The 15,822-nt window shown below is 35.4% G+C and overlaps 1 pseudogene; it reads left to right on the top strand.

Moving 5' to 3' along the window:
- LOC129225597 (unconventional myosin-Vb-like) overlaps nt 1-15,822 on the top strand; it is a 147,405-nt pseudogene that overhangs the window by 63,476 nt on the left and 68,107 nt on the right.

Genomic DNA, 15,822 nt, shown 5'->3' with positions numbered 1-15,822 from the left:
TATCTAGACACAGTTTGACATCTAACTGTTCGAAAGGAAAATTTTCATGCAACTTTCATGCAAACAGAATTTAATAAATTTGAACTTAACAGGTCATAATTTAACTCTTTGATTCCATACTACGAAAGATTATAATTAACTCAAATAGTATTTTACGTAGGTTAATTATTCATTACTTTCATCATTTTCCTTAGTGTGCTTTTACAGCTGTAATTTAGACCAGACGCGTAGGAATCTACTTAATACCATTGTATCCCCAGTGTGGAAAACTTAAATAATATAGTTACGGAACTCATTGGAAAGGAGGAGTTTTCCAATCTTTATTAATCTTTAAAATATGCAGATATTTTCAGCCACAGACAACCTCCCTTTTTCTATACTCTCAACCAGTGGCGGATTCACCATATTGCAAATGTCACAGTTGCGAAGGGCCCCCAGACTTGTAAATCCGCCGATGTTCTCCATTGCTGTTGCTTCTAAGTGCGACGTAGGAATATCTCTTGATATTACTGTCGTGTTGCCAAAGAAATGACTCATATGAACTCATGGAAGTGTAGGATCGAGTTAGACAACTCGTATTAATACTCAGTCCATTTACCATGTTTCCGACAGACGGACTAAGTGCAACCCATCGTTCAGACCAAAAATACTCCATTATGCATTCAGAATAATTTGCATGCAAATAAACGTGTAGTCACATACCAAATATCATCCTTTCCGAGCGACTGTTGTCAATTGAATGAATTATTAAAACGTATTGCTCTAATTACCGTGCCTCCCTCCCGCAAGAAAACTGCCGATATTGTAAAACCCAAATTGGCCCTGTTTTTCTGGTTACTTTCTTGTCGCTCTCATTAGGAGGCATTAACGGATGCATCAATGTCATCTCTGGGGCAAAACGAATTCTTTGATTGCGCAAAAATCTTCCATCAGGTTGTCTCAGAACCCCTAATTTAGGAGCTTGCGAGTGCCGCGTTCATTCATTTCGGCCATCAACAAGACAAACAGAACAGACCCTGCCCTTCGCAGTATTCCGGAATAGTGTGTACTGCTGAGGTCTTTCCGCGGGGAGTCGTTTGACAGTTCGCTCCTCAGTGTAATTGCTAACTGGGACATGATCAGGGAGCCAAGTGCGAGGATGCTTATTATCGGCTGCTGCTCGACCTCGGAAATGCCGGACGAACCCGAAGAAATTCCTTTTCCAGGATTCGAAGGAATCACTCAAGAAGGAAAGCACTTCCCCCCGAGGAAATGATGCCAAAAGTGCACATGCGTTTTGTTCGTTGCAAGTAAAAGAAAGGTCTGCAAATGGAACGTAACTATTTTGTTCATCTGTAGAAACTACCAAAATTAAAACTTACGTATGTTAGGGGACATTCATTAATTACGTAAGGATGATTTTGGCAAATTTTGACCCCCCTCCCCCCAAGTAAGGGTACGTAAGATTTTTCAGCCCCCCCCCCTCATTCTTACGCAAGACTCCATTTCGTTTTTCAAAATAATAAAATAACGAATCTAACATCACTGGAACCGAAATTAAATTCACTATTATGAAATGAAACCTTTTTGTGTGAAGAAATATTTACTAAAAAGTTGGAATCTAGACTGAATGTTTTTTCGAAATTTTTCTAATGGAACATAAAACATGCCATACATAGTGCGACTCTTTTATTATATTTTACACTATTAATTTTTTGTAAAACAAATAAAAAACAGCTCATCCTAACCGTTTTTTACCTTCCAGACGCAAATGAAATATAATCCCTGTCAAACCACTCAACCGCGCGATTTCAAATGTAAAATATCGGTATTACGTAAGAATGAGTTTGACTCCTCCCCCTGCAAAGTAAGGGTATGTAGAGATTTTTCCAACTCCCTCCCCCTCGGAACCCTTACGTAGTTAATGAATGGCCCATTATCCATGAAAACTTTTTTTTAAAAAAGCCAAACAAAGAAACTTACGTTTTTTATGATCAAAACTTAAAGTTAAAAAAAAAAATCCCGAAAAACTAGCTCATGTCTCTCGATGTAGTGACTGGGCTGTCTGGTAGTGATAACACTACATAGGGTTTTATTTTATACTGAGCTCGGATAGCAAACTGATCCAAACGGAACTGCTGACAGTTCCAGAAGCGGGCGAAAGACAGTGAACAGTGAACAGTGTTTCTATAGTAATAATAAAAACCACACCAGGTTAATTTCTTTAACCGGTTAGCTACCTTCAAAACTTTTATTTTTTGTGCAGCAAGTTTAATAACCATTCCAACAATAGAACTTAGTTACCTCTTAAAAAGAATGACCATTTCCTAAAGGATTCTCATTTTATCAGAATGAATCACAATCTACTTAATATGCTAACTATAACCCTAAACAATCAGATCAAAGTTTGAAATGAGAGGCCCATCGGCCCTGAAGACTGAACACATTTTCTTACACGTAGTAATTTAGAGTTTTAATGATTCGGTGGGTGTGTTTAGCGAAAAAGCACTTGGCGCAACAGATTGCAAAAACAATCTGGGAGAGAAATCGGGATATCGTAAACGAAATCTGTGGTTCGACCTCGTCTTGAAATTTTTTACTCCAGGCACACTTTTTTACGAGTCAAACAGGCTTATTACCGGCATGAAATACGACATTCTTCTTGGCTGGAGTTCTTGTGTTTATGAGGCACTGAAGCTTGGTGTTCAGTTAAATAAAGGCTTGTTCTCCCAGCTTTTTAAAAAGTATTTTCAAAAACAAAAATTTTTCTTCTAGATTTTTTTTTCTCCTATGGTGGAGGCTCAATCATCTGAAATTAAAGTTATCTTTTTTTCCATCTGGAAAAGCATCGGATATAATTCTGAGAAAAGATATTCGAAATCAGAAAGGAGTATAATAAAAATAATTTTGGTAATTGGTAGCGCTAGAGAAGACTTTTAGGTAACTTTAAAAACCGCGAAAATTAAAGCCTCGCTAAAATAAGTGCTTTTACAGTAACTAAAAAATAGCTAAATAACTAAAAAAATATTCTTTTCAAACTGAAACGTTGAAAGAAATCATATAATTCTGTAGTCTTTCACTGGGACACATTTACTATGAAAGCTACTTAAGAATTTTCACTGATGAATTATGTTTACAACAAAAGTAATGTAACCAATTCTTTTTTATACAGTAAAACCTGTCTACAACGATACTATTGGGACCTAAAAAAAATATCGTAATAGACAGATTATCGTTATAGACAGTTTGATTATTCATGCTGACATTTTGCTGGGGCCAAAAAAAAAAAAATATTATTATAGACAGGTTATCGTTATAGACAGTATCGTTATACACAGGTTTCACTGTATCACGATCATCACTGAAAATTCCTGTTCTATACACTTCTACCTTTAATGCTCCTTTTCTCTAAATGTTTTCAACCTTTGGAGTCGTCCACAAATGATGTCACGGCTTGAAGGGGGATGGTCGTTCGGGAAATTGTGACAATTTGTGACAAGAGGGAGGAAGAGAGTAACAAGAAGTATGGCATAAAAACATTTTTTAAATTTAACAATATGCTTACATAATATCGTTACCAGTTCAGGTAAAAATCATGTAATCTTGAGAAATGATGACTTCTTCTTAGAAAAGCTGCAAATTTATTTTCAAATATTTACACGTACAGTTAATTTAACATCTTTCAAATGTCCTTCAACAGCGTAATCATAACGCCAATCAAGTATGTTATGTACTTCACAATACGATCAAATCCCAACGGCAAAATTCACAGCACATCGTTCACGCTGCTGCCATATTTGCTCTTCATTTTACATTCTACGGAACTTTTATTGTTTTTTTAATTGCATGAAATATTTAAGTATTTTACATTTAATGGAACTTTTGAGGCCTTATAATTAAGTTGGCGGATTTTTTTTTACTTAGAGGAACTCTTAGTACTATATAACGGCTCTTTTGACGGATTATTTTTCATTTTAATGTCATAATTTAATTATTTGGCGGGGATTTTTTTCAGCTAATGGTTATTTAAACCGCATTTAATGGCTAATTTCATTTTAAAAGTAGCTGAAAATAGCATATAACAAAACATTGGGTGAAATTGCCAAGTAAGTAGTTTCCATGCAACCCGAAATAAAATTTTTGAGGAGGAGAGAGGGAAAATTTCAACTTATCGAATGACAAAATATGATAATGCACCATACATCACATTAAGGAGAAGGAACATTAGACTTCCTTTTAAAAATAAATAAATAAATAAATAAATAAAAACTAGTTTAAAAAAGGAAAAAGTATCAAAATACTGCAATATTGTCTCCAAATTTGCCGAATTGCCCGCATAATTTGCCGAATAATAATATTTTGGGAGATCACAGTGACTTCTCGTGACCTCCCATCGGTAAATCCATTATTTCTGCTATAGCCTACACTAGAGCCCCTATATAGATAGGGCAACGCATCAGCTTAAGTTTAGCCATTTTGGATCGGATTTTTCATTGTTGCACTGTTAGGGTTACCACAGCAAAGTTTCGGATTTCGCCAAATTTGCCGAAAATAATATTTTATTTAATAAACAATTCACGTGCCGCTAATAATTGTTCACAGTGAACAATGACCAAACGCGATAACTCGCCAGAAAGACAACGACGCAAACACGCGCTCCGATCCAAATTGGCTAATCTTAAGCTGATGCGTTGGCTCGTATATATAGGGGCCTTAGACTATACTATTGTCCATCGGCGAATTAATGTTGCTCATGACCTATTGGTAACACAATCAATCCGTAACCAGAGTGTTGGGCACAGATTCGTTCATGGTTGATTTTCCTTTGCAAAAATAAATGAAAAAGTGAAATGTGATTTAATTTATGCCATGCGCAAATGTGAGACAAGTATACGAAGCATTCTTGGAAGTCCTACAAACAGGCCATAATTTCTTACGTATGACTAGAGGCGCAGCATAAAAAGTTAAAATAGTAGATACTATCACCACGCGTGCAGAAATTCATAATTTTTTGAGTTCTCGCACTAAAAGGGGTAATACAAATAACAAAGGGAAGAAAGATTGAATCTGACAAAGTAACATCGGGCTAATTTTAATCATTCTAAAAAAACTTGTATGAAATAACTTTGCATAGTTATTCGCAATTCAAATAAAATACAGGAGGCGCTGCAGTTTCTTGATAATGGCTGCTGAAATAGGTAAAACTAGGACCGACACACATTAATAAAATACGATCTGCCCTGTCCGCGAGAAGTTGAAATGTTTTACCTTTTGGACCAATTTCTTAAATCACCGCAAGGTGGCGTTTTCAAGTTGTAGAGTTGCGAAATGGTCATTTTAAAAAATTCGATGATTGCACTAGGGTTTCCAATCCCGCGCCGAATTCAATCTTGCGGGATTTCGAGACTGATAAGAGCCAATCCCACTGGATCCCGGGATCCCGCGGGATTTACTTTATTATTCTTCTAAAAATTGAATTTTAATGTCAATATGAAACTTTGCTTTTTGTGAGGGACTACTTTTTTTACGTGGATTATGTAGTAGTTTTCTCAAATTCCGTACATTAATTGTAGAGCACTTCAAAATCAGATCCCAAATAGCAATTATCGTTGCGGTCGGTTTTACCTATATTAGTAATTGTTGACGTTTAGCAACAGATCCTTGACTTCGTCATCTTCTAAAATAGATTTTTCTTTTCTTATGCTTGATTTTTGCAAAAGAACTGCAAATTTCGGACAAAAACGATGCCCATTGAACATGTGTTTTCCTGTATCTAATTTAATTTGCATTAAAAACATCGTTGTTGCGTCATTAACGTCGGTAACTGTATCAGTATCAGTGCATTTGATTTATTACAACAAAGGATGAATGCTGCTTGGGTTCACCACGTCATAATCTAAGTAAATGTTACTTCTCTATAACCAATCACTTTAATGCAAAAACTTGAGCCGCTTAACTTACCACATTTTCATGCGAGTCATCCTGTGTTCCATCTAAGTTTTTGTTATGTCTTTTAGAGTCATGGCGAACATATAAATAATGTCAGGTTTTTCATTGCTTTCGAATTTGGAGAAAATTTAGATATCTTTAAATCTATAGTTAGACTACATTCCTTTAAAAAGCTAAAAAAAAACCATATAGTTGGTTTTTTCTTCTTCAAATTCTTAGTTGAACTACATTGCTTACTCTTTTTGCAAGGGGTTTCGCTTGCAAACTTCTGTTCGCCACCTGCAGTGGGTGATAATTGAGGATTTTAATGTTTTTTACCCCTTTTGGATATCATGTAATCATTCATAATTGGAATACATTGCTTATTCCTTTTATTCATAACTGGACTACATTGCTTATTTTTTCATTCATAATTGGAATATATTGTTTATTCTTTTTATTCATAACTTGATTAGACTGCTTAACTTATAATTCATTATTTGACCCTGAATGAAATCCTTTACTTTTGAAAATAAGTGAAGGTAACATTCTCCTTCACATAATGAGAAACTTCGTGTCGTTATTGTCTGCTCTGGACTCTTTGTGATTCTAATTTTAGTTCTTAGCAGTTTGTGATCTTTTCAAATTTTGTTTCTTCAGTTTTTAATAAATTCTTATTTTTCTTTTAATAGGTGCGTCGTCGTCAAACGAAGCCGTCCACCTCCAACAACGGTTACGGAGCCTCAGTTCGGAACTGGTCACACTCAGAAATCGATTGCACGTGACAGGAGGGGGTGCTCCACCCAGCACACCTCTCAATGGACATTCTCTAGCTGCCTATCAGCAAGGTAAGTCAACTCTTTGATGGTAAAGTGAATTAAACAATGTTTGAAAGTCGCATGGTGGAAACCATATGTTCTCAATATGAGTTCGAAAGTGCAGTATAGTAAAAAAAAAAGGGAGAAAACTGCTGCAAAACATTTTTCCCCCTCGTGTCCGTGTATGTAAATGTACCATGGTTCAGTGCAGTACCATCTTTTTCATGAAATAAAATGAGATAAATTATCGGAGTTGAGGAAAATACAGTGAGAGTACACGCAATGGTCTCGAAAATTCAAAATATATTTTAGAAATTACTGCACACATTACGATTCGTGATATATGAGTGAGATAAGTCCAGAGGCTTAGTGGGAGCGATTCGTGCTTTCACGTCGCAAACCCGGGTTCTATTCCCGAGTTGGGCACGGTCGATTCAGCCCTTCATCCCTTCAGTGGGTTTGAATATCAAGCGTGCTTGGCAACTTAACACTGGCGGCGGGGGGGGGGGGGGGGCGCGTTTGGCTGACCACGTAACCAGAACATCTTCCTTGCACACCAGAGCCCTCCGTCTCGGAAACTGAAATGGGAACAGTGGACCTTGGCTCCCGTCGAGCAACTGAATTCAGTTTAGTTTAGATACATGAGTGTTACATGATTAGTGATACACAAAAGAGAAATATAGCAAGTTTTATGTTCGAATCAGATTCAATTACACAATCGTACAATGTGTGAGCACATTGTGCAAAATGTTCAATTACAAAAGCTCAATGTGGGAGCCTTTTGTTACGCGACATCTAATAATCCGTCATTCAGTTCGTTTCGCACATTCATTGGAGCATCACACTATCGATGATTCGTGATGACAAATGTGTTCTTAAAGTTTTTGTATTGGTACCGGGGGTTCCTAAACAGTGTTTTCGGCGTTGCTTCATAAAAAGAAATCTTACGGGGCGTGTGGAGCGACTGTATTGCAGATTGGAAGTTTTTCGTGTTACAAAAGTCTCAGACATCGAACATTTGTACCTGAAATAAAATCTTGACATATTCTTCTTTACATGAATGTATCACTTATTGTAATATGTGCAGTAGTTTCGAAAAAAGAAATTATATATATATATATATATATATATATATATATATATATATATATATATATATATATATATATATATATATATATATATATTAATCGAGTCCATGATTTGTGCTGATGGTCAATCCTGTCTCAATTTTTTTCGAAAATTTCCTGCGATATTTTTAAAAATAAGCAAAAGGAAGCAAAATGCAAAAACTTCTTGCTATCTGCAAAACTCTTTCTTCCTTGTTTGTCTTTTAACCGAAGTGCCACTTTTTTTTACTTTTCCTGATATATTCTACACATCTGCATTTTTTTGTCAACGGGGATTTGGGCACTTACCTAATTATTTTGGCACTTAACTTTCGTTGGCGAGAATTGGTTTATGTATCACAAATTGATGTAACCAAATCAAGAACAGCCAATGCTTCCTCTAAATGAGTTTTGGTAAAATGCTCCTGTCTGAGGTTTTTCGGAACAAAAGGTTTTTTTTTAAACTTTTTTGTAAGTGTAGATATGAAACCGTCCTTTTACACAGAAATGAGGAAGGGGTTGTCCGCAGTCAAGCTTTGAGAAGGGGGAGGATTAATGTGACAATTTGTGACAAGAATACAGAAGGGGGTAATACGAATTGTGACATCATGCATTTTTTACAAGAATATGCTTCTAAAAAGCAGCGTGACATGTGACAAGAGGAAAGGCAAAGTGACATTTTGTGACAGGGTTTGGGTCACAAATGTTGAAAAAAAGTATGACATCATTCCCACGCACAGCCCCAGTCCTACTTGCTTTCATGCTTGTACTCATCGAATCGTTCAATGAGAATCTTTTTCATTGTCTGATGTAAACAAAAAACAAAAACCAAACTATTGTCCTTCAAAAGCGCGCCAACATTTCCCGCCACAAACTCCACTCCTTCATAGTAGCTTTTAACGGGTTTTTTTTCTTTCTGTTTTGCACTTTATTTATTTATGTTACACAAAGAGTAATAAAAGTTATACCGTACTAATGGGACGTTCTGTCCGATAGGAAACAACGAGTTGTGGAACAATAAGTGCTAATACGAGGCACAAGAATAAAATTCATTTTGTTAATCAATCGGCGCGCCCATGCGTAAAAAGAGAGTCAGGAAAAATAAGGGGTACTTGTTTTTTTACTCACGCAATCGGCGATGAATAACTGCGTTTTAATGCTCTCCTTATGAGAAAAAAAAAAAAAAAAAAAGAGAAAGAAAAGAAAAGAATTAAGGGTGATGGAAAAAAAAAGGAGGGGCTTTTAGATTGTTTCTATTTTATTCCATTGCAGCTTTCTAAGATGTGCCGTTAGGCCTTGGTTCTTCAATCATTCTAAGTTTTGAATCTACTAGTGTTAGAATTATAAGCGGTCGGTTTGTGGCAGGGCTGCAGAGTCGGAGGGAAAATGGCCGATTCTGGCTCCGAAAGTTTTAGATTAGAGCATTCGACTCCGACTCCTTTTCCATAAAATCAATACGACTCGAACTCCGTAAGCACTAGCAGAATTGCGAGCTCTGAGGGAAAATGACCAACTCCGATTCATGGATTTTTTAACCTTCGACTCCCTCCTTTCCCCAAAATCAGACTCCGTCTCCGCAGTTTTGGTTAGTGGGTCGTTCATCAATAATGTCACATTTTTCCACAACATATTTGACTCCCCTCTTCGTGTGTCACCAAGTGTCACACCGTATCCTTCCCAGGAGCGCGCACAGAAAGGTCCGTCATAAATGAATTCCACGGTTCCTCCTCCATATTGTTTATCATTACGTCCCTACGTATATTTCACCTATCATTTAAAAAACTCGGGCCCTGTAAGGATCAGGCCCGGGCCAACAGGTGTCCCTTCTCTCCACCCACCCCCTCTATGCACGCCCCTGATCCTTCCCTTTCTCCTGTAGAATGTCACGCAATATTACATGAGCACAGTGAAAAAGGTCAGTCCCCTCCTGGAAAAATCTCTGGATCCGCTCTTCTGTGGCGAGTATTACAAATGACACGCGTTGTTTCTTCTTCAAAAAGTGAATAACCAAGATTTCCTTTCAACTAGGATGTAAATTCAACTTTAGTGACTATCAATGTTTTTACTTCCTTTTACAAAAAAAGGAAGTATTGTATTCGCGAAAAAATTTTCACTCAAAAATCGGCCTTAATTTCCATTTTTCTCACCCCCGAATGATTGTTGAGTTTTTTTTTCGACCCGACCACACGTTTATATATACCTAGGAACCTACAGACACCCGAAATATCCATTTTGACGACCCCCGAGTTAATTACAACGAATTTCCTCGTGACGTCAGTATGTACGTATGTATGTGCATATGTGTGTATGTATCTCGCATAACTCGAAAACGGTATGACCTAGAAAGTTGAAATTTGGTACGTAGACTCCTAGAAGGGCCTAGTTGTGCACCTTCCCTTTTAGTTGCATTCGGATGTTTCTAAGGGGGTCTTTGTCCCTTTTTGGGGCGAAATCATTGTTAATTTCGATGTAAACTCATGTGGTGTCATAATTTGTCGGACACTTGGCTATATATCGCCAGTCTTTTGGTCGCCAAGTTTTGTCGCCAACTTGGCGACAAATTTGGCGATTTTTTTTTTAATTTCAAATTTTAACTTTGGTTTCAATTCAGCTACTGTTGGTGATATTTAGAGAGTAAACAACTGAATCACATTAAAATTGCCAATAATGGGGAAATGACATTAAATTGGAGTAAAAGGAAGTCATGTGATTCACACATCATCTCGTCTGATTGTAAAATCAATGAGGACAGACACTACAGAAGAACTTGGCGGTTCTACATATCTAAAATGAAAGAAACATGAGAAAAATACAAAAGTATTCACTCTATTGATTTTAAACGTTTTTACTTTAACTAAACTGTATGTTTCCACACTGCTTGTTAAATTATCCCCTTTATCTCAACGTGTCACAATTTCACAAACACTCCTTTCTCCTTTCAGGCGCGCATTTGTGAACAACTTTTCCTTAAAAAAAAATAATAATAAAACCATAAGCGCTTCATACAAGCAAAATAAAAATAATTAACTTCAAATTCCAAATCATTTGTAAAACATTTTATGATATTTTAATAAGATTATTCGTAATTAAGAGCGCACTTTAAAACTCAGTATTTTCTTAAAATTTCTTATGTAAAAAGTATAATATTTAAATGAAATAAGTAAATAATATACATCGAAAGTTACATTTCAAGCAGACATTTCCCGAACCTTACCTAAAGCTGAGAATGTGCTTATCCTATTGTGAAAAGTTAACGCAGTTTTTGACGTAAGTTTTCTGGATAAGGAAGTATTAGGAAGGTGATCCCAATTGTTGGTGCCACCTCTCCCCGCAGTTCAAGCTCCGTCCATTATGACTCATCTTCCGGTTCTTTGGAACAGATGCTTATGAGAATTCCGTTCAGGAATTTCTGATTGCATATGAGTCATCCTCACGAAAATTTAGAATAAATCATGTTCACCACTTTGGTGGAATTGTTTTAGCAATTTTAATGATTTCCACCAAATAATCAAAACTTGTTTTCAATTAACTATCCATTTAATTGTGTATAAGTACCAATGGTTAGTGCATAAGTAATTTATTAAGAGTTCAAACATAGTCTGACCACGGATTATATGGAATTGGCAAACGTACAGTTAAGAGGTGTCTATCTGAATGAGGGGGAAAAGTAATAATTTAATGCGCGTGTTCCGTTCATTTGAATGACTGCTTGATTTAGAGGCTAACATCTATACAGTTGGTTCTACATTTAACGTCGCTCCGTTTAACGATTTTCTTTATTTAAAGACCATTTTTCATCGTCCCGGGTGCTTCACTGTAGTTTTAGAAGCATTCTATTTAAGGCAGGAGCAGACTGGCCCGCGGGCCGATGCACCCCCCGCCTGTGCGCCCTCAACCCTGAAAACCTTCTTGTTATTTATTTATTTTTTTAATTTATACCGCCCCCTTTTTTTGTGCAACCTTATTAATTGTTTTTTCCTTTTTTGTGCTCACAATTCTGTGAGACTCCACTTCGTTTAGTTTTTCTTTTTCTTTTTTTTTTTTCTTTTCTCGTAAACCTGTGCACCATCGTTTTTCTCTCTCTCTCTCTCTTTTTACTTCCTTTTACAAAAAAAGGAAGTATTGTATTCGCGAAAAAAAATTCACTCAAAAATCGGCCTTGATTTCTAATTTGCTCAACCCCGAACGAATGTTGGGTTTTTTTCTTCGACTCGACCAAACGTGGATATATGCCTAGGAACGTACAGACACCCGAAACATCCATTTTGACGATCCCCGAGTTAATTACAACGAGTTTTCTCGTGACGTCTGTATGTACGTATGTATGTGCACATGTGTGTATGTATCTCCCATAACTCAAAAACGGTATGTCCTAGAAAGTTTAAATTTGGTACGTGGACTCCTAGTGGGGTCTAGTTGTGCATCTTCCCTTTTAGTTGCATTCGGATGTTCCTAAGGGGGTCTTTTGCCCCCTTTTGGAGGGAAATCATTGTTAATTTCGATGTAAACTCAAGTGGTGTTATAATTTGGCGGACACTTAGCGATATAGCGCCAGTCTTTTGGTCGCCAAGTTTTGTCGCCAACTAGGTGACGTATTTGGCGGTTTTTTTTTTAAAATCTGGTTTTGATTTGACCACTGTTGGTGATATTTAGAGAGTAAACTATTGAATCATATTAAAACTGTCAATAATAATAAAATGACATTAAATTGGAGTAAAAGGAAGTCATGTGATGCACACATCAGCTCGTTTTTCTTTTCTTTTTGCACTTTAAAAAAAAAAAAAATTTTTTTTTTTGTTTTTGTTTTTCGGCACTTTTTTTGTGCTCTCTGGGGGCCAAAGTTGGCGACCTCTTGCGGGACCCAGTCCGCTTGCAAAAAGCTGAAAACTAATAGATGCGTTCATTTCCGCCTGTAAACCGGGTCCATCTAATCGGTGGTCAGACTGTAGTTTGCTTTGGAACAATTGGGAGAACATTACACGCCCCACCTTCGAATCATTAGGGGTTAAAACGTGGTTAAGACTGCGTTGAAATGCGACAAAAATAAAAAAATAAAAACATCGAATACATTAGGTCTTTCATTTTAAAATTAAATTAACAATACAACTTGAGAGGAAAGAATTCCTTTTTTTTCCTTTGAAGTGAAACTTTTTATGCGGGGGTTTTGAAATTCTGATCGTAAACTTTTTGTATGACGGAAGTGACGTAATGTTTTTTAATTGTTGAAAAAACAATGAAAAATTAGTAGTAATCATAAAACTAGATTTGTTTATAAATTTAGCAAATTAATTTCAGGACTGAACTTAGCATATACAGTGGCTCCTAAAAGTGTTCGTACACCTTGAAATTTTGTAGTAAAACCAATATAACGCAAAACTGAATTCGAATGTGAAGTCCAATTTTTTTTCACACGATTCCTATGCCATTCTGAATAAAACTCAGTAGTTTTTTTCAAAATATTGCCAGATTTTATTTTTGAAATTTGTCTAAAAACGAAGAGACAGAGAAAAAATACGCCACAAAAGTTATCGTACACTGAAATATTTTTGAATAAATTCATGATTAAAATTATCATATGTGTTTTTTTATTATTTTTGCATTGTAATGACTCTGTAAAGTCATTTGCCTTCAATTTTTTGTTTATTTATTCCCTAATATTCTGCTTATTATTTTAAAATGGCAGGCATGTGTAGAAAACAACAAACAAGATTCGAAATTTGATTTTTTTCCCTCACAGTAGACATAAATTGGTTTAAAATGTCTCTATATTTGTTAATTTATACCATTCTGTAGTGAAGTGCTTGATAAAATGATTTAAAGACAAGAATCGGATCGAAAACAAGGTAAAAAAAAAAGGTCAACTGGCAAAGTTAACAAAGCGTGATCGGAGGTTTACAGTTAAAAAAATTACGAAAAATACACATTTGAGTGCTGAAAAAGTTTCTGCAGAATTGAATGAAACATTTTATGTTTAATTTTCACCTGAAATTGTTCGCCAATTTCTCTGTTTATCTGGATTAATGTGACCTCTTCATGCAGAAATGTTCTTGTCCGTGGGAAAAACAGTAAGCTTACGTTTTCCGTAGTAAAATCAATGATAAATAAGCCCAAAGCGTTTTGGAACAACGTCTTACTTATAGATAAAAATAAATTCAATATTTTGGTTTAAATTGTTGTATATCTGTCAACATGAGAAAAAATGAGGAATTTAATCTTAAGAACTTAGTTGGATCAGTTAATCAGGACGGTGAAGGTGTTCTTGTGTGAGGGTGCATAACTGCATCAAGACTTGGAAATTTAGAATTTTTAGAAGAAAAAATGAATGATGCTGTTCATTTAAATATTTGAAAAAACATTTTTAAACTATTAGCCAAATTTAGTAATCAGAAACAACTTTGTTTTTTATTAATATAACGGTAAGAAGTACACGTTTGCGTTTGGTGCCCCAAAAATTGTCCTTAAACTTAGAAATATCTCCTCAATCGCCAGATTTAAACTTAATGGAACACATTTGGAGATATCTGGCGACTAGATTACGAAAATACACCATTGAAACGAAAAGCGAACTAGAAACAGTAAGACTCGAAGAGCGGCTGAACACTTACTCAGAAATTGCATAAAAAAAGAAAGAAAAAACAATGAAATCTATTCCCAGACGTTTAAAAGCTGTTGTTGATACTGCATGATATTCTACTAAATAACAAGTTTGTAAAAAGTTAGATTATTAACTAATTTTTTGACATTTTTTCAAAGTGTACGAAGACTTTTGTGAGATAAAATTTCCGGCACTTTTTCGTTTTTGATTTTTAAAAAATTAAGTCTTAATGTTTTATTAAAAATTTTCGTGTAGTTTTGTTAAAAATAGATCATAGATCTTATAATTAAATACCTATTCCGAAATATTAATTCTAACTAATGCATGAGGCCTATTTCATTGAAAGTCGTATGTGTGCGAACACTTTTGGGAGCCACTGTATTTGTGGATTTTAGGTTAAACTTTTCAAATAGTGCAGATTTTCGGAGATTTCTTTGATTCTAGTCAAATCAGCAGTTTGAAAGTGGAATCCACCTAGCTTGAGTTCAGCCTTGAATTAGTCTAAAAAGCGGATTTCGAATGTTGTTTAATTTTCTTGTTGTTTATAATTTATTTTCTTCAATAAAAATCAATTTTTACAATAAATGCTTAAGTCAAGGACAGAGAGAACAAGAGCGTAGCGTGAGAGTAAACGCGTGGATGGAGAGACAGTTCAGAATGAAAAAAAAAAGAAAAAAAGGAATAAAATTTCACTTCTATCTTGAGTCTTAAAATTACTTTTTCTTCGGACAAGAAACTATTTTGAATAAACTAACCAATAGTTTCGAACTCTAGCTGTTATGCTCCTATTTGATTCAAAATTTACAAATTATCATAGTAAGGATGCGAACAACATTTTTTTTAAATAAAAATAAATAAAATAATAAAAGAGCTAACTAAAATAATTCAAAATGAAACTCAAATTTTGAAGGGAAAATAACTAAATTTTGAAAAATATGTACTTCTAAAGACTTGAACTTAAAAAAGGGAGTAGAATCTTCCATGCAAAGTATAAAAAGCTCTGGCACGCTTCAGAATTATCTGGAGTTTTTTCTCTCACAGTATTTTTTAAAGGTTACGGGGAATATGTGCCACTTTGATTAGGGGAAAAAAAACGGAGCAACGAATAGCACCGGAAATCATACCAAAGATTTTTCAACGAAACCCCCCTTCATTGTTACCAAAAGAGAGCAAAAAACTGAGGAATCTATTTCCCCCAAATACTTTTGGCGGGATCATGCGAAGTGTAGTTGCATGGGTGAAGAATCTGTGAGAGAAATGAGTTCTTTGGTAAGTGGAGGCATTTATTTTGTAATAGATTGTTTGCTAGAAAATTTTATTTCAGCTGTAGAATTGTTTCCGTTTTTCATCTCTTTATTTCACTAGTTATTAATCCAGGACTCGTAATTACCCC

Source organism: Uloborus diversus, chromosome 7 (genome assembly GCF_026930045.1).
Source record: "Uloborus diversus isolate 005 chromosome 7, Udiv.v.3.1, whole genome shotgun sequence".
NCBI classification, from domain to species: Eukaryota; Metazoa; Arthropoda; class Arachnida; order Araneae; family Uloboridae; genus Uloborus; species Uloborus diversus.
Note: the sequence above shows the minus strand (reverse complement) of the source record. Positions and strands in the feature narration are given on the sequence as shown.